Source organism: Salvelinus namaycush, chromosome 30 (assembly GCF_016432855.1).
Source record: "Salvelinus namaycush isolate Seneca chromosome 30, SaNama_1.0, whole genome shotgun sequence".
Lineage (NCBI taxonomy): Eukaryota > Metazoa > Chordata > Actinopteri > Salmoniformes > Salmonidae > Salvelinus > Salvelinus namaycush.
The window spans coordinates 22,303,530-22,330,784 of NC_052336.1; the positions used below are offsets into that span (position 1 = coordinate 22,303,530).

A 27,255-nucleotide genomic window follows, 5' to 3' on the forward strand; every position below is an offset into this window, starting at 1 on the left:
GCAACCATATATCTAGCTAGTTTTTTAATCTGCGCTCGTGCGGCAGCGGCACCCGCGCCAGACAAAACTGGACCAGCGTCATAGCATACGTATCCGTGCATCGTTGTGACATATGAAATTCGAGTGATAGTGTAATCAATGTGCAATAATTACGTCGATAATGAATGAACGTGTTCAATTATTATGTGACGTGCAGTCATATTCGGGTCCTGATTGGTGAACAATCTTATTTGACACGTCAGATAGTGTTATTTGACGTGTATATTTTTTGACAGCAAAAACACAAACGGCGTTCCATATTTAGGCAAATTCTCAAACTGTCAGTAGGCTAGATGGACGGTTTCAAAGCGTCGTCTTTGCCGCCGCCCTCATCTCCAAGTCCCACCCCTTTTCGCTTCCCCACTCGGTCAGCCATACCTCCAATTCCCAAGGAAAAATTCCTGTAGGAAGAATGACGGTAAGACTAGCGAAGAGAGGGTAGCGACTTCTATCCAACAAATATCGCATCAAGTGGCATTTAGAATAAACTGAAATTGTGCCATTATAAAGGTATGTGCATATATGTATTTTATTCTGCAGAGGACAGCTAGTTTCACTTAAAAGCCACAGCTTGCTTTCAACACTGGGGTGTCAAATGACAGACAACACGGCAGAATTCCATGCAGGAAAGCCCAGTCTGATCCGTTTCTGTCCTTGTGTGTGCATAGATATTATTCAACATTAGTGAATAAATATAATATGTTTGTCTGTATGTTGACTAACTTGACAATGTTGATACATTGTTACAAACCCATTATTGCTCGCTTTTACTACAGAATTACCACACCATGAAGTTGATATAATGGAATTATTTTTTCGTCACCACCTAGATCGCTGGTAGTATTGTAGCTGTCAGGAGTTATTTCTTCTCTGTTTGAGTTGACCGACATTTCCACTGTGAAATGGCTTTGCTTATGAATTGCATTGACGCGCTTATAACTCGTTTATAACGAGTTATAACGAGTGATTGATACTGTACCTCTTATTGAAGAAACAATCATGCTATATTACAGTATTTGCTACGACAATTTTAGAGGACTGTTGAATGATACCGTTGAATGATACTGAATAACAGGTTTGTGGAGTGACACGTTTTTTACATTCAGAGGTATCGTTCTTGGGGAATCCATCTGCTGAAAGTTTTGTGCCATCATTGTTGTCAAAGAAATCAGCATGGAAGTTAGTTTGTTCTACAGGACTGGAAATCTCTGCATGATCTTTTTCTAAATACACATTTTTGTCTAGGCCTACTTTGTTGGAAATTCCATTGTTACATGGCTTGCATGCAACTTTTCCCTTCTTTGTAATTTTGTTTGTTTGTAATGAATCGGTGTTTCCCAGAAGATGATGCCAGCTCTGTAGCCTACTATTCTGTATAATCTTATTTTAGGGTACTGCATTACATGTTTTTTGTTTTTATATTTTCCATAAAACTGTGAAAGGGACATTGAATCAATGGGACATGCTTATTAGGGTTTGTTTTCATGTGAACTCCATTCCTCTTTCTATCTCCATGTATCTCTCTTCCTCTCTCTTTCATCTCTTTTCCCCTTCACAAAACATACCAAGCGGTTTTGATTGAATGGATATAGCCTTCAGGTTTTTAAAAACATAACATATTTTTTCCTTCAGGCTGGGTCTGGGTCTGGGTCTGGGCCATCTGCCTTTACACCCATCTTAAAAAACACACCCTTGGTCTTCCACTTCAAAACAGTGTTAACGTGAGGCCAGACAAGTTTTATTAAGCCCAGGTCACTCTCACATTTTCCACACTTGTAATAGCAACTCCAAGGCCACAGAAATTATTCTTCCACGATAAATCCCACCATTCTAAATTATAATGGTAGATTGTCATCTTTGCATATTGGTTGCCGTTTTAAAAATAGTTACAATAGAGAGCATTTAAATAAAATCTTGCGGAAAAGTGAAAATGGATTTATAGTACAGCCGGCCCAATAACTCTCACCATGTTCCCCTTTCTCCACCTCCACCTTTTTTTCAAAATAATCTTGAGGCCTCTTGTCGCCCACAGATGTCATGATTTCTCTCTTTCTCCCCTTTATTCCGCTTCTTTTCTCAATGCTCCTGTCTTGACTAACCAGGCTTGGGGCTGAGTGAGACATGCTCACTGAAACCCTGGCCACTCTGGCTGTAGTCCACCCCAGTGTTGTCCCTGTTTAGCCTACAATAGTCTGCCTACCTACTGGATGACTGTTGATGAAGATGACAAGAATGAGGATGATGGGGATGAGTCCAGCTGATCTTTTCTTTACAACCTTACTCCCCACATTCAGGCACATACCTCCCTAAATGAATGTCCGAACACTAACTGGGCTTGCTTTAGTAAGCTACTTAATGGCTCCTTGATGCATGGTTCAGCTAAACAGACAGACCCAAATACTGAGATAATTCACATCTCTAGTGGGTTTCTTCTCTCACTCACACACACACACACACACACATGCACACATGCAGATGGACAACGCCACCGTGTGTGGTTGTCATACCAACACCCCATTTTTAGGATGGCAGAGACCCATCTGCTTGTGTGCCACATGCATCAGACTGTGTGTCTGTGAACTGATATTCTGAATCTCTGTGTGTGTGTGTGTGTGTGTGTGTGTGTGTGTGTGTGTGTGTGTGTGTGTGTGTGTGTGTGTGTGTGTGTGTGTGTGTGTGTGTGTGTGTGTGTGTGTGTAATAACAATAACTACACAGGATTGATGTACCGCTTTTCTGAAAACCCAAAGACTCTTCGCTATATGTAGAGTAGACTATGCCTTTGGCTTTGAAAATACATCTCCTTTGTCTTAGTTCCTGTGTGGAATATCAACATCCTCCAATACCTCTCCACCCATCTCAACACTTACATAAACAATGTCAGACTATAACAATGGCTCATAGAGTACTGGTGGTTAAGTGTAGCATGGCCACTCTTTTAGTGAATGTCCAGGATAAATACTGGAGGCTATACTGTGTTTATTTCGGTGCAATCAAGTGCAATTGGTATGTAGCCTGCATGCCAAATTGACAGTGTACCTACAATCATCCTCGCTAAATGCATTCCATTCCTCCACACCCAGCTCTTTACCCTCTCGTGGTGTTTGCTCTCCCCTCAAACCCCCTTCTCCATTCCCTTTGCTCTCTCTCTATCACTCGCTCTCTCTCCCCCCTACCCTCTCTCTCTCTAATCCAGTTATTTGACTGACATGTCTTTGGGCTTTGAAGTCGAGTTGCTGTCAACAGGAGATCTATAAATATTGTTATTTATTCTCGACTGGAAGACGTGTCCAGAAGAAAAACAAGTGACCAATCAGAGCTGACGTCAGTAGACCTCTGTGGCACTGGGTGCAATAAGTAATGACTGTTAATACATGTTTAAGGAACCATTTCCTCTATCAGCTCTGTGCTGGTAAATTCATGGTCAGGGACAGAATGCATTGTATAATGTCAACAAACATGGCGTCACACATAGCTGGCAAATAGCTTAACATTAGCTGTTCTTAACCCATACAACATCCAAAAAAGTATTTTACACACATCATATGTGTTCATTACAATCTATGCAAGAATCGAAATGCATGATTTGTCACCAGTCCTTGAAAACATGTGAATAAAACAGTAAATACATTATGCTCCATACATACGGTATGCTACAGTAGAAACGACAACATGATATACAGATAATAAGGCACTTACTTTGATAGGAACACACACATGTCCAAAGTTATTATTTGTAAGGAAAACAACAATAAAGACAATGCTAGCGCCAGACAGAAAATGTGCCAGGGGGGAAAAATTTGTGCAAGACTGTGCACATGTCTGCATACTTGATTTGGGGAAACACTGGGGAAGTGCTTTGTCCTGCTCAGTAAAGCCTACAGTGTAACAGTGAAATGTGAATTTCACAAACTACTTCTATGTGAATTAATGAGGAGGTGGAACACACCTCAATTCAAACTTGTTAGAAAATCAAACGTAATAATACAAATTGCCAAGTTGAAACATAGCCTATAGATAATTAGCAGGCAGCGCGTGCCTTGGTTTGAGGGCAGCACGGTCTTTCCTGTTGCGGAACAATCACATTTTGGAACAGTGAGTGCATTCTGACATCTCACGCATAAAGAAACTCACGCTGGGGAGAGATATTTGGAACTCACACTTGAAAAGGTTTATAGATAAGAGACAGTTCTTGTTTGCTTGTTGGTGTCCCAATCTCTCAATTGAATTGTCAGCCTTCTGCAGAGCTCACTCGTGACACACCACTGTGATAACGGATGATATGGCTGACACCCAGAGATCTGCATAGTGTTCAGTATGGCACCGTCACACAGGTTTAGATCTTATCTTGTATGTAGAGGATCTTGTATCAATAACCAGCATCCATCACTATTTTACTTGAGATCTTGAGACAGTTAGGGTTGGTTTGTGTCATTTGTTTTTGGCTGTCCAGTCTGTCCATGCTCTGAGCAGCTAGGTTGGTGAGCTGTTTACCCTTGGTGTCAGATTGAGACTTGTGGTTCTGATGAGGAGCTGTGATAAGACAGATGTCGATGATATCTCACAGTAGGACTGTGTCTATGAAAGCACTTAGTGTTAGCGTCTCTCTCCGTCTTCCTCTCGCTGTCTTTCTCATGTCTGTCTTTACTTCTCTGTCTTTCTCTCTCACTTTGTCTTTCTCTCCCTTTTCCTGTCTCTTTCTGTTTGTCGCTCTCTGTCTCCTCTCTCTCTCTCTCTCTCTGTAGCTATGGCCAGAACCTGCTAGCAGGCCAAACCTGGGAGAATGGAGAGAAGAAAATACTTTTTTTTATCAATGATGAGAGGATCTAGGAGGAATTTGCTGGCCTTTGCATAGTAATATATTTGTCCTATAATACACATGTACAAGTGTGTATTATACGCATGTGTGAATTGGAAATGTGTTTTTTGCGTATCAAATCCTCCAAGACACCCTCGGAGACTGCATATTTCACTGGAACAAAGTGGAAGAAGAACCTTGCTTGCCATGAATATGGCCTCAGGGGCACATGGCTCCTGTGAACGTTTTGATGACATAACATCAGCTGTTACAGAGAGTAGTGGATTGTTGAAATATTGCTCCTTTCTGAGTTTAAGCATTAAAAAGAATAGAGCATCACAACAGTTTAGAAAAAGCTCTGATTCAGTGGCTGTTGATGTGAACTCAGTTCTGCCTGCAAGTCTTTCCATGTGAATCTGACAGAATGTCTAACTTTAGCTTTATATAAGACGTTGTAATTACTGTTTGGCAGTAATGTTACATTTGAGCAAGGCATGGAATGCCTTTGGTCTTGTCTGTCAATGGGGCATCACTATCGGGCAATCTTGATGTGGTTGCTGCCGTTAAAGCAGCCTTCTGTTTAATTCTAGCTTCTTTAACCCGAGTGTGTGTGACTTTAACGTTGTTTTCAGAGATTGTTATGTTGTTGTCCGGAGACCACAGGAAGGAGATGTGGGTGGAGCAGACAACAGAGTTGGGGAATTGACTGACCACCACTGACAAACACCCTATTTCCTTCCCTCTCCTTCCAACCTGGAAACAAGTTTGACTGCCCTCTCTCCAGGGAGGGGCCGTAATTCACCCTGTAGCCTTTTGGGTGGGACAAACAGACTGACATCATTGGACGGTCTATGCCTCTCTAAGCAGTCTGCCAGATGCACCAGAAGCAGCTGCTAGTGGCTTTAGGTTGAGAGGGACTGTGGCATGCTATGTGCTTCATTATTAGAGAAAGAGGCCCCTATTTACATCCACAGAGCGCAGACATCAGCCCTGGTTTGGTCTGTCAGTGGAACGAATGGTGAGGAGGACCAGGCCTCGGCTACATTAAAGAACCTAGCTCTGCTCTCCCTAATGTAATGCAGCCCAGATTCCATTGGGCGCTGTGTGTTTATGAGTGTATTTGGTGTGTATTAAAGACACAAGTGTGTCATGCAAACCAAATGTAGGTACATGTCTGTAATAGGTTAATAAAAGCATTGAAGTAAATCAAGTCTTAGGCAATCTGTGTTTCTGGATAATTTATTGAAATTTAATTTCCTTTCCTTAACTTTTCATTGGTGGAGGCCAAGACTGCCATCAGCCTTGACCAGACTAAATGTGGCGTCGACGTAGCCAAAAACGGTTGCTATAATATGAGCTCATAAATGCTGGTATGCCTTATTTTATTGTCGTCCTGTTTCCTCTGTATGTGGTGATGAGAAGACCATGAGAAGGATTTATTTTGGTCTGCTGTCAGTTCTATGTTCCTATAGGTGCAATCACATGAAGGTCTCTGAAGCCTCCTCAGATTGCTGTGCAGGACTAGTTGATCTCAAAGCCAGTTACACAGAAATACCCACAGGTAGTCTGACCGCACTGACTGAATGGTCTTTGTTGTGATGTGGGGGACTGCCAACACATCCCGCCACCAACTGGGACAACATGTGAGTTATCATTTAAAGTCTTAGACAATAACGCTGGTCAGCCTCTGTTGAGCTTCCTGGAGGTATTCTGTTTCCCTCTTTTAGCAGTTGGCGTCAAAGTAAAATCTTTCCTTCTGGGAGAGCCTATCACAATGTCTGATCCTGTAGTTTCTCTCCGTCCGCCCATGTGCAGACAGATTTAGAGAGCTTTAATGCTCAATTACTTCTGCCTTACATCCGCCACCACTTACCCATGATGCCCGGCTAATAGGGGCGGGCCCCCTGTCAGAAATAGGACCCTCTATTTGATGAAAAGTAAGAACAAGTTACACAAGCTCTGCACAGTTGCTCTGCACAGTTGCTCTGCACAGCGCCAGCCATCTCTACCTATCCCTTTGTCTGGCAGAAAGCTGTGATTCATGCCTAAATAAAGTACAGTCAGATCAATAAAGGGAAGGTGCCTTAATCCATACTCTACAGCACATCTTGTATCCTTTTACTGCAACTTAACACCTACTACTAACTGGACTGATGATCTGTCCCCACCCCAGCGTTAGTGATTGTCTTTTACCCCACCCCACTGTGTTATAGCACTAGTGTGGACTCAATCCTGTGGTGAGGGGTTGGGCTTATTGCACTTAGCGGCAAAACGTAGCCTGCTTGATGTTCCAGCCACAGTATTTACCATCCCATTGGATTTTTTCCCTTACTCCTTGACACTTGCCTCTAGTTAAACGAACTAACTGAGAGTCTCTATCTCTCGTTCTCTCTCTCTCGCTCGCTCTTGCTCTCCTTAACACCTGTCTGCCTAGGCAATTTATTGAGTTAACCTTTAAGTTGTGTGTAAATAATGGACAGCTTGTACACTCATCCACTTGGCTGATGTGTTCATGAGCACACTTCACACTGAGAGTGAAGAAACACTGAGACCGAAAGAAACACTGAGAACCATCCTGGGAGATCAAGTCATCCCATGACTAATAATATTGTCTGCTCCATGGAGTGAGTTGGGGCTTTTATTTAATCATTCCTAACAGCATGTGAGGTGGTCCATTTCCAATTGTAATTAAACCGTGCAAGCTGAAATTGGGATATAGCAAATGATTCCTTATTGTGCTGGCATGCTTATCGATACTGTTGGAAAATAATGGAAAAATAAATGCTGTTTTGGGGACAGATTAAGAGCAGATTAAGGGAAGGGGAGCTGAGAGGCAGGGGGACAGATGAAGGGGGGCGTGGTCTGATTGGTGGAGTTTTCCTCTGATTGAAACAGCAGTACTCCTCACTGAGCTGATAGGCCCTGCGGAGAGGAGCAGCTCCACTGAGGAGGAGAGGAGATGCAGGATTCACTCTGTCAATCAGAATCTGCTCTAACCACTGTAGCCCCAGTAGTGACAGCAGAGAGGGAGGAGGAGGATGGGGAAGAAAGTGGGAAGAATAGAGGAGCGGTACGAGTGGACAAGGAAAGGGATTGCGGTGATGGTAGAAGAGAGGAGAAAGAAAATGACTAAAGGGGGGTAGTGGATATATTGGGGTGTTTCTGTTACATCTCCTGACAAAAGATCTTTGAATCTACTGTGACTGGTGTCTTCTCCCTACACCCCCAGCTTCGTTCAAAAAAACGTCCTAATCCTGCTGGGTCATTTTAGTGCTTGTAGGAGATGCCTGTAAGGGGGGTTAAGTCGTCTCATCCCCCAGCCCACAGGACAGATCTGAGCCTTGTGTCACTCTGCTCCAACAAGGAAGCAACCTAACAACAGACCAGATGGCCTTTACAACCAACTTTATGTGTGTTTCTGTTTGAGTTTATATGGGTGAAATGCTCCTCCCTCTCTTGCCCCTAATCCCAGACAGTTTGACCCCAGTAATGGGGAGAGATAAATTGGGGTTTGTACTGCGGCATTAACCTGCCAGGTCAGTATTTGACATCCATCCCTGTCTGAGGACGTCAGGACGTGGAAACTGGCCTCTAGGGCAACAGTGAGCTCTGTTACCTTCAAGTAGGTTTCGGTTTTGATAGGGCATTTGAATAAGGCATACAACTAGAAACAACTTTCTATCGCTGGATTCGAATTTGTAACCTTTGGAATCAGAGGCAGATTCTCCGATTCCTCCGATTCAAAAGGTTTCACGTTCGAATCCAGCGGTAGAAAGTTGTTTTTGAGATTTTAGTCTATCCCAAACCTTAACCCTTAACTTAACCATTCGGAGTTAATACCTAACCTTAATCCTAACTGTAAAGAGTATGCAGAAATTGCCCATCAAAATTTATTCATTTGTTTCACGCTTTGAAGCTCATACCCTGCAGTCAGATGTGATCTACTCTTAGCCTAGGAGCTGTAACACAGGGTTGAAAGATATATACTCTCACCAAGCTGCAGAGAGCAGGCAGTGAAACAGGCAGTCAAATAGTATCTCTCCAGCCCTCCATCACTTCCTGGCCTGCCTGGGCTCTGGGCTGGCTGCTGAATAAATTATGGCTATTTAATAGTGCAGAGCCACTCTAGACTCTGGACACTCAGTCAGCAAGGCCACTATGCTGAACACAGCACATCATCGCAACAACACAGGCGACAGGTAACCTAGCGGTTAGAGCGTTGGGCCAGTAACCGAAAGATCGCTACTTTGAATCCCCGAGCTGACAAGGTATAAAATCTGTCGCTATGGCCTGGAGCAAGCCACATAGCCTTAATTGCTCCAGGGTCTGGCTGGTTGTGACCCCACTCTCTAAGGGTGTCTCGTGGGGAGTTGGGATACGCAAAATACACATTTCCAATTCACACCTGTGTAATACATTCTTGTACATGTGTGAAATAGGACAAATATATGTACCTCAAATCATTATTACATATCAGTGAAGCCTTCAAAATATGTTCAATATGTGTGTCGTATTGCGTACATTGTATGTGTGCATTTGTTTATGCTGACATGTATAGGTGTGTGGTAACCAATCCTCTAAACGAGTAGACACTTTGAATTGATTGTAAGGGATTGTAGTCATGTACAGTGGCACTTTTAAGGTGTCTAAAGCCCATTGCAATGTAATTACGTCTCACCTCATCCTCATCCCACTTCCAAGTCTGGAAAAAATCCCACACACATTCCTCTGACTGCAGTTGTACTGTTTTAATTAGATCTAGTTTATATCCTGCTGCCTGTGAATTTAGCTGGGATTCTGCTCCAGTTTAGCTCTACTGCCTTTTGCTCTTTGATCACATCAATGAGACTTTTAATGTGGGCGACTGTCATAGGGACTCCTGTTAGTAGTTACAGGGACCTGCGACCTCGGTCTGTGAGTCATTCTCTGGTATTTGTTTATTTGTGTTTTATAAAAATATAAAAAATCACCTTTATTTAACCGGGTAGGCAAGTTGAGAATAAGTTCTCATTTACAACTGCGACCTGGCCAAGATAAAGCAAAGCAGTTCGACACATACAACAACACAGAGTTACACATGGAGTAAGACAAACATATAGTCAATAATACAGTAGAAAAATATGTCTATATACAATGTGAGCAAATGAGGTGAGATAAGGGAGGTAAAGGCAATAAATAGGCCATGGTGGCGAAGTAAATACAATATAGCAAGTAAAACAGTGGAATGGTAGATTTGCAGTAGATGAATGTGCAAAGTAGAAATACTGGGGTGCAAAGGAGCAAAATAAATAAATACAGTAGGGGAAGTGGTAGTTGTTTGGGCTATTTATAGATGGGCTATGTACAGGTGCAGTGATCTGTGAGCTGCTCTGACAGCTGGTGCTTAAAGCTATTGAGGGAGATACGTGTTTCCAGTTTCAGAGATTTTTGTAGTTCGTTCCAGTCATTGGCAGCAGAGAACTGGAAGGAGAGGCGGCCAAAGGAGGAATTGGCTTTGGGGGTGACCAGTGAGATATACCTGCTGGAGCGTGTGCTACGGGTGGGTGCTGCTATGGTGACCAGTGAGCTGAGATGAGGGGGGACTTTACCTAGCAGGGTCTTGTAGATGACCTGGAGCCAGTGGGTTTGGCGACGAGTATGAAGCGAGGGCCAGCCAACGAGAGCATACAGGTCACAGTGGTGGGTAGTATATGGGGCTTTGGGGACAAAACGGATGGCACTGTGATAGACTGCATCCAATTTATTGAGTAGGGTATTGGAGGCTATTTTGTAAATGACATCGCCGAAGTCAAGGATCGGTAGGATGGTCAGTTTTACGAGGGTATGTTTGGCAGCATGAGTGAAGGATGCTTTGTTGCGAAATAGGAAGCCAATTCTAGATCTAACTTTGGATTGGAGATGTTTGACGTGAGTCTGGAAGAAGAGTTTACAGTCTAACCAGACACCTAGGTATTTGTAGTTGTCCACATATTCAGAAGTCAGAACCGTCCAGAGTAGTGATGCTGGACGGGCGGGCAGGTGCAGGCAGCGATCGGTTGAAGAGCATGCATTTAGTTTTACTAGTTTTAATTTAAATGCAGTTGGAGGCCATGGAAGGAGAGTTGTATGGCATTGAAGCTCGTCTGGAGGTTTGTTAACACAGTGTCCAAAGAAGGGCCAGAAGTATACAGAATGGTGTCGTCTGCGTAGAGGTGGATCAGAGACTCACCAGCAGCAAGAGCGACATCATTGATGTATACAAGAAGAGAGTCGGCCCAAGAATTGAACCCGGTGGCACCCCCATAGAGACTGCCAGAGGCCCGGACAACAGGCCCTCCGATTTGACACACTAAACTCTATCAGAGAAGTAGTTGGTGAACCAGGCGAGGCAATCATTTGAGAAACCAAGGCTGTTGAGTCTGCCGATGAGGATGTAGTGATTGACAGACTCGAAAGCCTTGACCAGGTCAATGAATACGGCTGCACAGTATTGTTTCTTATCGATGGCGGTTAAGATATCGTTTAGGACCTTAAGCGTGGCTGAGGTGCACCCATGAAACCAGATTGCATAGCGGAGAAGGTACGGGGGGATTCGAAATGGTCGGTAATCTGTTTGTTAACTTGGTTTTCAAAGACCTTAGAAAGGCAGGGTAGGATAGATATAGGTCTGTAGCAGTTTGTGTCAAGAGTGTCCCCCCCTTTGAAGAGGGGGATGACCGCAGCTGCTTTCCAATCTTTGGGGATCTCAGACGACACGAAAGAGAGGTTGAACAGGCTAGTAATAGGGGTTGCAACAATTTCGGCAGATAGTTTTAGAAAGAAAGGGTCCAGATTGTCTAGCCCGGCTGATTTGTAGGGGTCCAGATTTTGCAGCTCTTTCAGAACATCAGCTGACTGGATTTGGGAGAAGGAGAAATGGGGAAGGCTTGGGCAAGTTGCTGTGGGGGGTGCAGTGCTGTTGACCGGGGTAGGGGTAGCCAGGTGGAAAGCATGGCCAGCCGTAGAAAAATGCTTATTGAAATTCTCAATTATAGTGGATTTATCGGTGGTGACAGATCCTATCCTCAGTGCAGTGGGCAGCTGGGAGTAGGTGCTCTTATTCTGGACTTTACAGTGTCCCAGAACTTTTTTGAGTTTGTGTTGCAGGAAGCAAATTTCTGCTTGAAAAAGCTAGCCTTGGCTTTTCTAACTGCCTGTGTATATTGGTTTCTAACTTCCCTGAAAAGTTGCATATCACGGGGGCTGTTCGATGCTAATGTAGAACGCCATAGGATGTTTTTGTGTTGGTTAAGCGCAGTCAGGTCTGGAGAGAACCAAGGGCTATATCTGTTCCTGGTTCTGAATTTCTTGAATGGGGCATGCTTATTTAAGATGGTGAGCAAGGCATTTAAAAAAAATAACCAGGCATCCTCTACTGACGGGATGAGGTCAATATCCTTCCAGGATACCCGGGCCAGGTCGATTAGAAAGGCCTGCTCACTGAAGTGTTTCAGGGAGTGTTTGACAGTGACCTCTGACCCATTACGCATGCAGGCAATGAGGCAGTGATCGCTGAGATCTTGGTTGAAAACAGCAGAGGTGTATTTGGAGGGCAAGTTGGTTAGGATGATATCTATGAGGGTGCCCGTGTTTACGGCTTTGGGGTTGTACCTGGTAGGTTCATTGATCATTTGTGTGAGATTGAGGGCATCAAGCTTAGATTGTAGGATGGCTGGGGTGTTAAGCATGTCCCAGTTTAGGTCACCTAGCAGCACGAGCTCTGAAGATCGATAGGGGGCAATCAGTTCACATATGGTGTCCAGAGCACAGCTGGGGGCAGAGGGTGGTCTATAGTAAGCGGCAACGGTGAGAGACTTGTTTTTAGAGAGGTGGATTTTTAAAAGTAGAAGTTCAAATTGTTTGGGTACAGACCTGGATAGTAGGACAGAACTCTGCAGGCTATCTCTGCAGTAGATTGCAACACCGCCCCCTTTGGCCGTTCTATCTTGTCTGAAAATTTTGTAGTTAGGGATGGAGATTTCAGAGTTTTTGGTGGTCTTCCTAAGCCAGGATTCAGACACGGCTAGGACATCTGGGTTGGCAGAGTGTGCTAAAGCAGTGAATAAAACAAACTTAGGGAGGAGGCTTCTAATGTTAACATGCATGAAACCAAGGCTATTACGGTTACAGAAGTCATCAAAAGAGAGCGCCTGGGGAATAGGAGTGGAGCTAGGCACTGCAGAGCCTGGGTTCACCTCTACATCGCCAGAGGAACAGATGAGGAGTAGGATAAGGGTATGGCTAAAAGCTATGAGAATTGGTCGTCTAGTACGTCCGGAACAGAGAGTAAAAGGAGCAGGTTTCTGGGGGCGATAAAATAGCTTCAAGGTATAATGTACAGACAAAGGTATGGTAGGATGTGAATACAGTGGAGGTAAACCTAGGAGTGATGATGAGAGAGATATTGTCTCTAGAAACATCATTGAAACCAGGTGATGTCATCGCATGTGTGGGTGGTGGAACTGAAAGGTTGGATAAGGTATAATGAGCAAGGCTAGAGGCTCTACAGTGAAATAAGCCAATAAACACTAACCAGAACAGCTATGGACAAGACATATTGACATTAAGGAGAGGCATGCTTAGCCGAGTGATCATAAGGGTCCCGTGAGTAGTGAGGTTGGTTGGGGTCACGGCGATTCAGACAGCTAGCCGGGCCATGGGTAGCAAGCTGGCAGAAGATGGAGGTCTGTTTTTAGCCACCTCGTGCATTTCCGTCGGTAGATTAGTGGGATTCCGTGTGGTAGAGGGGACCAATCCAATTGGCAAAATAGTTATAGTTATAGTGGCCCAAGAAAATTGTCCGATAGACCTATTCAGATAGCAGCCGATATGCTGAAGGCAGCTAACGATTAGCGGGCCGCAGTTAGCAGATGGGTGTTCAGGTTACGTCGCGACGGAGGGGCCAGTTGAATAACTCCCTCGGGCAGATAACGTCGGTAGTCCAGTCGTGAAGGCCCGGTGGGGCTCCGCATCGGCAGTAAAATGGGTCCGGATAGGTGATTGTAGCCCAGGAGTGGCTGATGGAACTCTTCAGCTGGCTAGCTTCGGAATAATTGGTGTTTGCTCCGGGACCGACGTTAGCCAATAGTCACTCGGATAGCAGCTAGCTAGCTGCAAGATCCAGGTGTAAATGTCCAGAGCTTGCGGTATAAATCCGGGGATATGTAGAGAAAATAGGTCCGGTCTGCTCTGGTCTGAGTCGCGTTGTACAAAACTGCCGATAGCTTTTTGAGCTAAAGGATAGCTGATGACCGCCAACCGTGGTTAGCTGAATACTAACGTTAGCCAGTGAACTGGCTAACTTCTGGCTAGCTTCTGTTGTGCATTTCAGATTTGAGGTGAATAATACTTTAAAAAAACAAAAACAGATTCACACCACAAATTGGTGAGGCGGGTTGCAGGAGAGTGTTTTGAAGTAGAGTTTTTAGAAAAAATATATTAAAAAGATATGCAAAGAAAATTTGTAAATATATATACACGGGACACGACAAGACGAGGACAAAGGACGTCTGACTGCTACGCCATCTTGGGTTCATGTGTTTGCATGTGGGATGAGTGTTGGTTTGTGTTTGTTTAAAAAAAAAAATCTTCCAAATGACCTCCATCCACTAATGTTTGGGCTTTGGAATTTCATGGAGCTTTGTGATTCTGCTTTTATTCATTTTGTATGGCTGTCCAGTGTCCATTTCCTCTCCTTCAAGTCATCTTCTCTCTGATCTTGTCCCTGAATGTGGTGTGACTAAAGCATCTTTGTGGGGGCTGAGGTTTGAGGGAAAATGTGAAATGAACATTTCACACTTCCCACCCCAACAGTTTAGGGACGGGGTTAGAATGTCAACATCGATGACCAAATCTCTTGTCATCTTCTGCAGTAATAGGGTGTGGTTTATGTGCGCACTTGTGTGTGCGTGCGTGCATGTGCGTAGGTGTCTGGTGTAGAGGTCCACCGATTAATCGGAATGGCCGATTAATCGGGGCCAATTTCCAGTTTTCATAACAATCGGAAATCGGTATTTCTGGGCGCCGATTTGCCGATTTCTTTTAATTAATTAATTAATTTTTATTTTTATTTTTTACACCTTTATTTAATCTTTATTTAACTAGGTAGGTCAGTTAAGAACACATTCTTATTTTCAATGACGGCCTAGGAACGTTCTGCCTCGACAGATTTTTAACCTTGTCAGCTCGGGAGATCCAATCTTGCAACCTTACAGTTAACTAGTCCAATGCTCTAACACTGATTACATTGCACTCCACGAGGAGCCTGCCTGTGCCGCGAATGCAGTAAGCTAAGGTAAATTGCTAGCTAGCATTAAACTTATCTTATAAAAAACAATCAATCAATGACTGTCATTGCTCCAATGTGTACTTAACCATAAACATCAATGCCTTTCTTAAAATCAATACACAAGTATATATTTTTAAACCTGCATATTTAGCTAAAAGAAATCCAGGTTAGCAGGCAATATTAACCAGGTGAAATTGTGTAATTTCTCTTGCGTTCATTGCACGCAGAGTCAGGGTATATGCAACAGTTTGGGCCGCCTGGCTCTTTGCGAACTAATTTGCCAGAATTTTACGTAATTATGACATAACATTGAAGGTTGTGCAATGTAACAGGAATATTTAGACTCATGGATGCCACCCGTTAGATAAAATACGGAACGGAATAAACGTTTTGTTGTCAAGGTGATAGTTTCCGGATTAGTCAAAGGTATATGGTTTAGAGAGAAATAGTCGACGCGTTATAATTCCTGTAATAGCTTGCGGCTGAACTTGAAATGGGTTCCTTCGTTATTTTACCGTTCATGTCTTCCATAGAGAATGTCTTGATCTACTTCAAATAAGGTCTGTGTTTCGTGCAGGCTTAAACCGCCTCAACGTTTTGATACCCGTGTAAATCTCACTAGGATAAGGTAACGTTTGTCAACATATTTTCATAAATCCACTCTACAATTTTTTTTATCTTCGCTTATATTTAGCCAATATTGATCAGAGTTACCTTGTCCTATGGATATCTACACAGTTATAAAATTGGCAAGGTGGTGTAAGCCTACACGAAACACAGACCTTATTTTAAGTGAGTCTAAAAATATCCTATGGAATAAATGAAGGAACCGCTTTTCAGATTTTGCTAGAAGGTGTCATGGGAATTATGACTCGCACTTTGGTCGTCAATTCTTACCATGCCCATTATTAAAATAGGATTTCCTGCATATAGAAATGACAGTTTTTGTTTTCAACATTCATCACAGGTAACTTAAACTCTATTTTTATTCAAACAGTTGAGAGTATTTGTCTCCTAAGCAGACTCTTCAGTATCATTGTCACTTCAGAGCTGTGTGTGTATTTATGTATTATTTTAAGTTAAAATAAAAGTGTTCATTGTTCATTCAGTATTGTTGCAATTGTCATTATTACAAAAATGTGTGTGTGTGTGTATGATATATACTGTATATATAAAACACCTTTTTGTATTTTTATAAATTGGCCGATTAATCGGTATCGGCTTTTTTGTCCTCCAATAATTGGTATCGGTATCGGCGTTGAAAAATCATAATCGGTCGACCTCTAGTCTTGTGTGTTTGTGATGCATGACATGTATTTTTACAAGCATATGTGCGGGTCTAGGTTTCTGTGCATGAGGACAGGATGCTAGTGAGTCATGGTTCAGGAATGCAGTGTATTATACATGGTAGACCCAGATCCCACTGCAGCCACGACACCTACACTCTTTAGTAAAAAAGGTTCCAAAAGGGTTCTTCGACTTTCCCCATCGGATAACCCTATTTGGTTTCAGGTTGAACCCTTTTGGGTTCCATGTAGAACTATCTGTGGAAAGGGTTCTACCTGGAACCAAAAAGGGTTCTTCAAAGGATTCTCCTATGGGGACAGCCGAAGATCCCTTTTAGGTTCTAGATTTTTTCTAAGAGTGTAGGTCCACATGGAACACGACTCTTCCTATTGTTATGCAGTGTCAGACAGAGGGAAACTAGAATGAACTGTGTGGGTTCAGATGAGTTAGGCCCCATGCCATAGATGACGAGACACACATTGGATGTGTAACCATAGAAACAAGCTTCAAAAATGTTATTTTGAGGTAAAGAAGACTGACAGTTTTTTACTCTGTCTGACTAGGGTTTCCATTGGCAATGGACGTTGCGTATTAGACCAGGGCTCAGAGTGTACTAACCAATTTCTGTCTGGATGTAAATGACAGATTCTCATTTGCTATGTCTGTCACCCATTTTTCATCGATTACCATGTCAATACCACAGCTGGCACTATAAATAGGGAATGGCTAGCTAGTCTAAGATGTCTTTAGCCTAGATTCAATCAGATCAAGCGTTAAGCGGCGATAGTAGACACCCGCATAGCGGATGTTTTGGCGGTGTCAGAAGTAGATGTGAGGGCCGAGATACTCATTGTATGATACACCAAGAGCAACTGGCCGGCAAAAGAGCTGAGCACAGAACTCGGAGATATACTGCAGCAGGTAACTTCGATTGTAAACTACATCAAACCACATCCACTGCGCCCACGCCTGTTCGCCAAACTATGTGCAGATCTAAGATTAGAGCATAACAATGTTCTATTTCACACCAAGGCTTGGTGGTTATCGAGGAAAATATTTTTTGAGTTTTGGTTCATATCTCAAAGGGAATACCCTGCCGTCTCCCTCTGGAGCATTAATGCCACGTTCAAAACAACTCGGAATCAGAAACTGGAAACTTGGAAATCTCAGACTTCAGATTTCAGTGCGTTCAAGACAACTGGGAACTCTGAAAAAAACGAGCTCCAACTGGGATTTTTTTTAAACAGTCATTCAGCTCAGAATTCCAACTCGGGAACTTAGGTCTCTTTCTAGAGCTCCGACTTTCCGACCTGAAGATCACTGATGTTATGATTTGACCTCGTATTTTTCCAAGTGGTCTTGAAGCACCATAAAACTCATGGTACCCTTAGCCAGCTCATAGACTATATATGCAAAGTATGTAGACACCCTTTCAAATGAGTGGATTCGGCTATTTCAGCCACATCCATTGCTGACAGGTGTATAAATCGAGCACACAGCCATGCAATCTCCATAGACAAACATTGGCAGTAGAATGGCCTTACTGAAGAGCTCAGTGACTTTCAACGTGGCACTGTCATAGGATGTCACCTTTCTAACAAGTCAGTTCGTCAAATTTCTGCTCTACTAGAACTGCCTCGGTCGACTGTAAGTGCTGTTATTGTGAAGTGGAAACCTCTAGGAGCAACAACGACTTAGCCGCAAAGTGGTAGGCCACACAATCTCACAGAACGGGACCACCGAGTGCTGAAGCGCATATCGCGTAAAAATCGTAAAATCGTCTGTCCTCGGTTGCAACACTCACTACCGAGTTCCAAACTGCCTCTGGAAGCATTGTCAGCACAATAACTGTTCTTCGGGAGCTTCATGGAATAGGTTTCCATGGCCTAAGATCACCATGCGCAATGCCAAGCGTCGGCGAGGAGGAATAATGGTCTGGGGCTGTTTTTCATGGTTCGGGCTAGGTCCCTTAGTTCCATTGAAGGGAAATCTTAACGCTACAGCATACAATGACTTTCTAGACGATTCTGTGCTTCCAACTTTGTGGCAACAGTTTGGGGAAGCCCCTTTCCTGTTTCAGCATGACAATGCCCCCGTACATAAAACGAGGTCACTACAGAAATGGTTTGTCGAGATCGGTGTGGAAGAACTTGACTGGCCTGCACAGAGCCCTGACCTCAACACCATTGAATACCATTGGGATGAATTGGAACGCCGACTGTGAGCCAGGCCTAATCGCCCAACATCAGTGCCTGACCTCACTAATGCTCTTGTGGCTGAATGGAAGCAAGTCCCCGCAGCAATGTTACAACATCTAGTGAAAAGCCTTCCCAGAAGAGTGGAGGTTGTTATAGCAGCAAAGGGTGGACCAACTCCATATTAATGCCAATGGTTTTGGAATGAGATGTTTGATGAGTTGCTGTCCACATACTTTTAGTAATGTAGTGTATCTGTGTGAAGATGTATTCAGTGCTCTCGTCTGCATTAAAACCAAATATCGATCCAAGTTGGATTTGACAGTAGAGATGAGGTGCGCAGTGTCAACCACGCCCCCTGACTTTGAGAAGCTCCGATGTGATATGCATTAAGCACACCCATTTCATTAGTGGTGGTGAGAGAAGATACATTATGTCAGTCTAATTTGCAATTGACTGTCATAGCCCCACATGAAAAATATGTAATGGTGAGTTGAGAAGACAATCAGAAATACTGTTAGAATGTTTTTCAATTGACTGCCATAGCCCCAAATAAAGAAGTTACCATTGGCTGTTAATTCCATCATTTTTTTCACATGGTTGGGCTCGTGATAATTTTCAGATATCAAAATGGGAACCCCTAAGTTAGAAATCGAGAAAGAGAAAGGGTAGGCTATATAGAAATAATGACGCTCAAATTGAAAAATCATTAAACAAAATAATGAGGATGTTTATCATCCTAATGGAGGTGTAGATTACATCTCACATTCCAGTGTTCCAACTTGTAAACAAGGCTGCATGGGATTTATGTTAATGTCTCACTGTGTAGTCAACGGCAATGTCTGCTTTAGGTATAAATGCCGGGAGGCACTTGTGGATTTGACAGCTCTAACACAGTTCGACTTCCGACACCGTCAGAACAACCGGTATACAGACGTAGACTTAAACAGATCTGATTGAATTGAGCCCTTCGACTTTCCTAGTTGGAGTTGGAGAGTCTCTGAGCCTACCCATGTTTGCTGTTCCTTGCTGCCTGGCAGGCAGAGCAGGCTGTCCTGTTATAACTCACTGCTGACCTCTAACCCCTGTCGGGTCTTTATCACAGCTGTGAGGCTCTCTTCCTTCTGAGGATGTTAACTGAAATTTAACGAGTTATGAATCAGCCAAACCCATCCCACCATTCCGCTTCCGCTGCACAGGCTGTTGAACATCCTCAATGGACATTCCTTTGACGAGTCATAAGGGGGAAGTCCTAATTCTGGTGAGTTTTGTTTGAGGAAAATATATTGAGTGCAGGTCTCGAGTTACAAATCTTTTTTTCTGAAGTGCTTTACTTCGTATGAGTTTAGCATTTCTTTTCTCAGACCGTTTGAAGTTTGGAACATCTCACGCTGGCTTGGTTTCAAAGCTTTAAATTGGATCCATAGTTAGCTAAATAGGTCTCTCTCCTCCCACATGTTTGCTTCTGAATGGTCAGTTTCAAAATATTTTTTTACACGAATGTCTGTTGGTTTATAGTGCTATAGACCAGGTGCTCTGGCTAAGCAAACTGCTAATGAAGGGCTCCCAGATCAACCATAGTCCCAAAACCAGAGTGTACGGTCACAGCGAGACACACATTCCCTCCCCTCTGACTCATGCGGTCAAAGGAACTGTTTACAGGCCCAGCCCTATATAGGGTCTCAGAGAAAGGGTTGTGGTCAAACCAAAATCACAGAGCTATGCTTGCTCCAGCACAGTTTTTTTATACTCCAACTCTGTGGAAGTGAGGGAATCCTCTGAAACTCTTCTGATTAAATCCACTCTGACCACATTCCCACAAACCCCTGCTTTTAACATAAAACCCCTCTCACTATTCCAGACCTGATATAAATGTCCTCCAGTTATGGTATTTTTAAAAACTTAGCCTTGACTCAAAACCAGCCCCTTAACTTGTATTAATAGATAGATAAGAACCCCTCACTTTGTGGAGGGATTGTAACGTGTGTTTATGGGGCGGAAATGTTTATGGCCCAGTTTGCAGTGATAAAGAGGCTGTTGGCTGGACTGGGAGTCGTCACACGGCTACAACACTCAGCAGCCATGACGGCTGACGGGAATCAAGAAGGGTGGGGGGGGGGGGGGGGGGGGGGGCGGTATGTACACAGTTAAAGAGAAGGGGGAAGAGAGTGGGTGGGAATCAAAGAGGCAAGATACAGTATTTTGACATTCTTTCTAATGTATTCTAACATGTGTTTGTCATTCTGATAGCTTTGGTGTTGATATTGGTGTGGGTTGTACTTGAGTGATTTGGGGGCGTTTGAGCCACAGCTCAGCCCAGCTCTCTGGGTCAGAGGACATGTCCCTGTCAAAGACTGAGGGAGAGAGAGAGATAGAGAAAGAGAGAGTGGGAGAGACCCGGATGGGGATATAGTACAGTGGGAGAGGGCAGGAGAAGAAAGAGTTGGAGAGAGTAAAGACAGCAAAAACAGCAAGAATAGAGAAGAGAGTGTGGGGAAGAGAAGAATCAGGACGAGTATGAGGAAGAGCACCTGTTGGACAGAGAGACCTGTTAATAGAGTGGATGTAGAAACGTTTTTGTTTTGAGCCATGAGGACATCAAATCTCAGGAATCTCAGCTATAGAGACGGGAAGGAAGAGGATCATAGAACAGACGGTTTGAAGTAAGAGTGGCTGCTGCTTGTTCTGGCTTCGCCACAGCATCGATTCCTGTAAAATGACCATTCCTGCAGATCTAGCAGTGCTTCACTCTCTCATTCTCATCTCTCTCATTGTCTTTACACTCTTAGGAAACAGGGTCCGAAAAGGGTTCTTCGGTTATCCCCATAGGAGAACCCTTTTTTGTTCCAAGTAGAAACATTTTTGGTTTCAGGTAGAACTCTTTCGGGTTCCTCTGTGGAAAGGGTTTTACATGGAACCCAAAACGGTTCTACGTGGGACCGAAAAGGGTTCTCCTATGGGGACAGCTGAAGAACCCTTTTAGGTTCTAGATAGCACCTTTTTTTCTAAGAGTGTGTGTTTGCGAGTGAAGGGTGTGTGGGTTTACCTCAGATTTGAGTTCTCCCTCCAGCATGCCTTACCTTGCAGTGTAGATGGGCAGCGGTTGACTGGTACATATAGACCTGGATCTTCTGTCAAGCATGTCTGTTCTTGCTCAGACATTATGAGAACAAACAGGGATGCAAATATTTCTTGTATAGACGGGTTAGCTGAGAAAGTCTTGAAAACGATGCACACGCTTCAAAGGGGCAGAAGGCAGTGTGTTGTTGTGATTCTGGATGGCCAGATAGCTAGCAACAATGACAAGAAGCTGCCATGTGGGGAATCGTAAGTGGCTCGTTTCAGCTAGTTTTATCTTGTTCTTGATACCATGTCTTGTTATGAGGTAGTTTGACTGATGTCACGTCTATGCTAATATGGCAAAAATCCACTAGCTAGCTAACAAACAACTGTAACAATGTATTTGAGAGACAAGAAGTGCTCATTGTGCAACTTTATTTATGTTTTCAATAAACATTGGAGACGAAATGTAGTTAACATGTTTTCAATAATCTAAGCCAACCTTTGCTCCATAGCTTCTGCATCTCCTTCATGGGTCACATGGTTGTGGCTATTTCCCCTCTGCTGCTTCCCAAACTTCCCTCAGAACAAAAGAGCCACAGAGCCGTGGCCCTTTGGTGGAAAACTTTTACAGCGTGTTTATTGGGATGCCAAACAAGCTTCAGTTAGTTTCCGCAAAAGAGAGAAAGTGTCGGGTCATTCAACTACACACACGCAAACATACGCCTTACACCCACATTTTGCACACACAAAAGGATTTTCATAAGAGCCCATAGTGTCAGAACGGGTGGTGAAAGGAAGAGAACTTTATCTCTGCACTCCAACCCAACACACATGTTACCACAAGCGCTCACACGATGAGTCACACACTCATTCACACATTCTTCCATGGTAGACCCTCATACTTACACAGCCGTGACATCTATTCATTCCCCTGCTCTCCTTTCACCTAAACTCCCATCTTTCATCTGCCTCTCTCCTCTCTCTGGGTAGTGCGGCCGGTAATAAATCAAATGGGTGTGTCTATGCCTGCGGGGTGGATGGCGGCAGGGCAGGCTGACTCTGGGCTTTAAATAACCTGTATGTTTTTATATCCAGAGGGGAAACCCCATCAATAGTGGCCTCTATTCTTCCATCTGCTGCCATCCCAAAGGCCTGTTACACTCCCCCATCTACGGCTGAGTCGGCTGCCCTGTCAAAGGCCTCCTCCCTCCCGGTCTTTGCCGCCCCTCCCTCAGCTACTGCCTCACATGGTCTGCTCTGCTCCCTCCGTCGTTGTCTGAACGAAATGTCATTCCCTATTCCTTATCAAGGCTGTCACTTTTCCATCCCTCAGATCTCAGTAACCACATGGTCTATCCAGACACTGAAGCTGTACTATTCCATCACAAGTCTCGGCATGCTGGGCTTCACGGTCTGTGAATGTGAATACTGACAATTCTACTTGTCTCCAGTGCTCTGTCTTTGTGTCTTTTCAAAATTCCATTACATAGCTAGAGGGAGTTAAGGCAATACAATTCACATCGTTATTCACGTCATATATTATCCATCACATGTGTCCCGTTATGCAGTACCAATGATTCATACTGCACAACATATTTAATATAGCAAGTTAACAATGATCCATGTGTCGTCATACAATCCATAGAAGCCATTTAATCAAGCACATAGGGTTCAGAATGGGAATTTTGCAATGTCCCATCACACACCTTATTTTGACCTTCAGTCTAAGTTTTTCTTTAATCTTTCCAGTCTTTTATTGCTTTACCATTTCCTCACTGTTTTCCACCTCTCTTTTTCCTCAACCCTCTATCTTGCAGTCCAGTGTGTCCTTGCAATGGTGCCAGATGTGACTGTTGGATAGCTGCAGTAACTCTGTTAAAGCGGTGATGCCAGGTGTCCACAGGCGCTATGTCCTGTACAGTGACAGGATGATAAAGTGTAGTGAGGAAGATTCAAGACAGGGAAATAACCAGCTGACCACGAACTCGAGCTCAGAATAACTCTGCCCTTCAGGAAGACAACCCTGGTCATAGGGAGGAGAGAAATACACGTGCAAGTAAATGATTGAAAGGGATGGGAGAGATTACGGTTAACATACTGTATATTGAGTTAAAGACAGCTCTGCTTCTCTTCATTAATTACTGCTCCGACTTTGTCAGACGTGCTGGATGGATGACAACACTGCAAGATCAATGTAGCCTGAAGGCACCTAGCTTCTCCCCCTCAGATCCTTGGTTATTGTTAGAAACAGAGACAATGTGATGTTATCCCTGTAGGCGATAGAGCAGAGCCCTGTGGCCAGGTGCTGTTGTCATTAGCAGGATCGGCCCCAGTGTTAATTAGCTGGCTGCTGCTGCTTAGTCATTCATGTATTCAGACTGCCTGCAGGGAGGCACTGCACATCACCTCCTATCGCCCCCTAGTGAAACTTCCAAGACACAGCCGTTTTCCTGCAGATTAAGGTTATCTCTCTGGGTTTACCTTTGGCTGACAAGTAAGAGATTGACAAGTAAGAAAGTGAGAAATTGACAAAGAAACACCAGTCTCAACGTCGACAGTAAAGAGGCGACTCCGGGATGCTGGCCTTCTAGGAAGAGTACCTCTGTCCAGTGTCTGTGTTTTTTTGCCCATCTTAATATTTTATTTTTATTGGCCAGTCTGAGATATGGCTTTTTCTTTGCAACTTTGCCTAGAAGGCCAGCATCCCGGAGTCGCCTCTTCACTGTTGACGTTGAGACTGGTGTTTTGAGGGTACTGTTTAATGAAGCTGCCAGTTGAGGTCTTGTGAGGCATCTGTTTCTCAAACTAGACACTCTAATGTACTTGTCCTCTTGCTCAGTTGTGCACCGGGGCCTCCCACTCCTCTTTCTATTCTGGTTAGACCCAGTACACAGTGTTGTATGAGATCTTCAGTTTCTTGGCAATTTCTCGCATAGAATAGCCTTTATTTTTCAGAACAAGAATAGACTGACGTGTTTCAGAAGAAAGTTCTTTGTTTCTGGCCATTTGGAGCCTGTAATCAAACCCATAAATGCTGATGCTCCTGATACTCAACTAGTCTAAAGAAGGCCAGTTTTATTGCTTCTTTAATCAGGACAACAGTTTTCAGCTGTGCTAACAGGGTTTTTTTGCAAAAGGGTTTTCTAATGATCAATTAGCCTTTTAAAATTATAAACATGGATTAGCTAACACAACATGCCATTGGAACACAGGAGTGATGGTTGCTGGTAAAAGGCCTCTGTACGCCTATGTCGATATTCCATATAAAATCTGCCGTTTCCAGCTACAATAGTCATTTACAACATTAACAATGTCTACACTGTATTTCTGATCAATTTGATGTTATTTAAATGGACAAAGAAATGTGCTTTTCTTTCACAAACAAGGATATTTCTAAGTGACCCCAAACTTTTGAACGGTAGTGTACATGTAAGTCCCCTTGGGCCCTTGAATGTCATGGTTCTTTATTTGATGGATGATTAGTGTTGAAACATCCCCTCTGTGTCGTGTCCCTCTTGTGCCCTGACGCCAGCTAACAGGATTAAAACAGCCAGCTTCTTCAGTCATCCTCATACCTCTGTCAGCTTCTATTCAGTCACTTTCCCCCGCACACACACGCACGCACGCACACGCACACGCACACACACACACACACACACACACACACACACACACACACACACACACACACACACACACACACACACACACACACACACACACACACACAGCCTTGTATAACTAACCTTGTGGGGATACACAATTCAGTCCCATTCAAAGTCCTATTTTCCCTAACCACAAACTAACCCTAACCTTAACACCAAAACCTAACCTCAACCCTAACCCTAAAACTAAGCCTGAACCTAATTCTAACCATAACACTAATTCTAACCTTAACCCTAAACCCCCTAGATTAGAGGTCGACCGATTATGATTTTTCAACGCCGATAACGATTATTGGAGGACCAAAAAAAGCCGATACCGATTAATCGGCTGATTTTTTATATATATATATATATGTGTAATAATGACAATTACAACAATACTGAATGAACAATGAACACTTTTATTTTAACTTAATATAATACGTCAATAAAATCAATTTAGTCTCAAATAAATAATGAAACATGTTCAATTTGGTTTAAATAATGCAAAAACAAAGTGTTGGAGAAGAAAGTAAAAATGCAATATGTGCCATGTAAAAAAGCTAACGTTTAAGTTCCTTGCTCAGAACATGAGAACATATGAAAGCTGGTGGTTCCTTTTAACATGAGTCTTCAATATTCCCAGGTAAGACGTTTTAGGTTGTAGTTATTATAGGACTATTTCTCTCTATACCATTTGTATTTCATATACCTTTGACTATTGGATGTTCTAATAGGTACTTTAGTATTTCCAGCCTAATCTCGGAAGGTGATAGGCTTGAAGTCATAAACAGCGCAATGTTTGAAGCATTGCGAAGAGCTGCTGGCAGACGCAATAAAGCGCTGTTTGAATGAATGCTTACGAGCCTGCTGCTGCCTAGCATCGCTCAGTCAGACTGCTCTATCAAATCATAGACTTAATTATAATATAATAACACACAGAAATACGAGCCTTAGGACATTAATATGGTAAAATCCGGAAACTATCATTTCAAAAACAAAACGTTTATTCTTTCAGTGAAATATGGAACCATTCCGTATTTTATCTAACGGGTGGCATCCATAAGTCTAAATATTCCTGTTACATTGCACAACCTTCAATGTTATTTCATAATTACGTAAAAATTCTGGCAAATTAGTTCGCAACGAGCCAGGCGGCCCAAACTGTTGCATATACCTTGACTCTGCGTGCAATGAACGCAAGTGAAGTGACACAATTTCCCTAGTTTAATATTGCCTGCCAACCTGGATTTATTTTAACTAAATATGCAGGTTTAAAAAAATATACTTCTGTGTATTGATTTTAAGAAAGGCATTGATGTTTATGGTTAGGTACATTCATGCAATGATTGTGCTTTTTTCGCAAATGCGCTGTTGTTAAATCATCCCCCGTTTGGCGAAGTTGGCTGTCTTTGTTAGGAAGAAATAGTCTTCACACAGTTCGCAACGAGCCAGGCGGCCCAAACTGCTGCATATACCCTGACTCTGTTGCACAGATCGCAAGAGAAGTGACACAATTTCCCTAGTTAAAAGAAATTCATGTTAGCAGGCAATATTAACTAAATATGCAGGTTTAAAAATATATACTTGTGTATTGATTTTAAGAAAGGCGTTGATGTTTATGGTTAGGTACACATTGGTGCAACGACAGTGCTTTTTTCGCGAATGCTCTTGTTAAATCACCCGTTTGGCGAAGTAGGCTATGATTCAATGATAAATTAACAGGCACCACATCAATTATATGCATCACAGGACAAGCTAGATAAACTAGTAATATCATCAACCATGTGTAGTTAACTAGTGATTATGTTAAGATTGATTGTTTTTTATAGGATACGTTTAATGCTATCTAGCACCTTACCTTGGCTACTTGCTCCACTCGCATAACAGGTAGTCAGCCTGCCACACAGTCTCCTCGTGGAGT

The 27,255-nt window shown here is 43.2% G+C and overlaps 1 protein-coding gene across 2 annotated transcripts in view; it reads left to right on the forward strand.

Annotated features, from left to right (window-relative positions):
* Positions 1 to 394: 394 nt before the first annotated feature.
* The window catches only part of LOC120025320 (coiled-coil domain-containing protein 102A-like), a 67,624-nt gene continuing 40,763 nt past the window's right edge, over positions 395 to 27,255 (forward strand). Inside the window, exon 1 of one of the 2 annotated variants that reach the window (XM_038969818.1) lies at positions 395 to 457. The gene's annotated coding sequence lies outside the window, so the exon portion shown is untranslated. Of the gene's footprint in view, positions 550 to 27,255 lie in introns of both variants that reach the window. The other variant, XM_038969817.1, reaches the window with a different exon arrangement.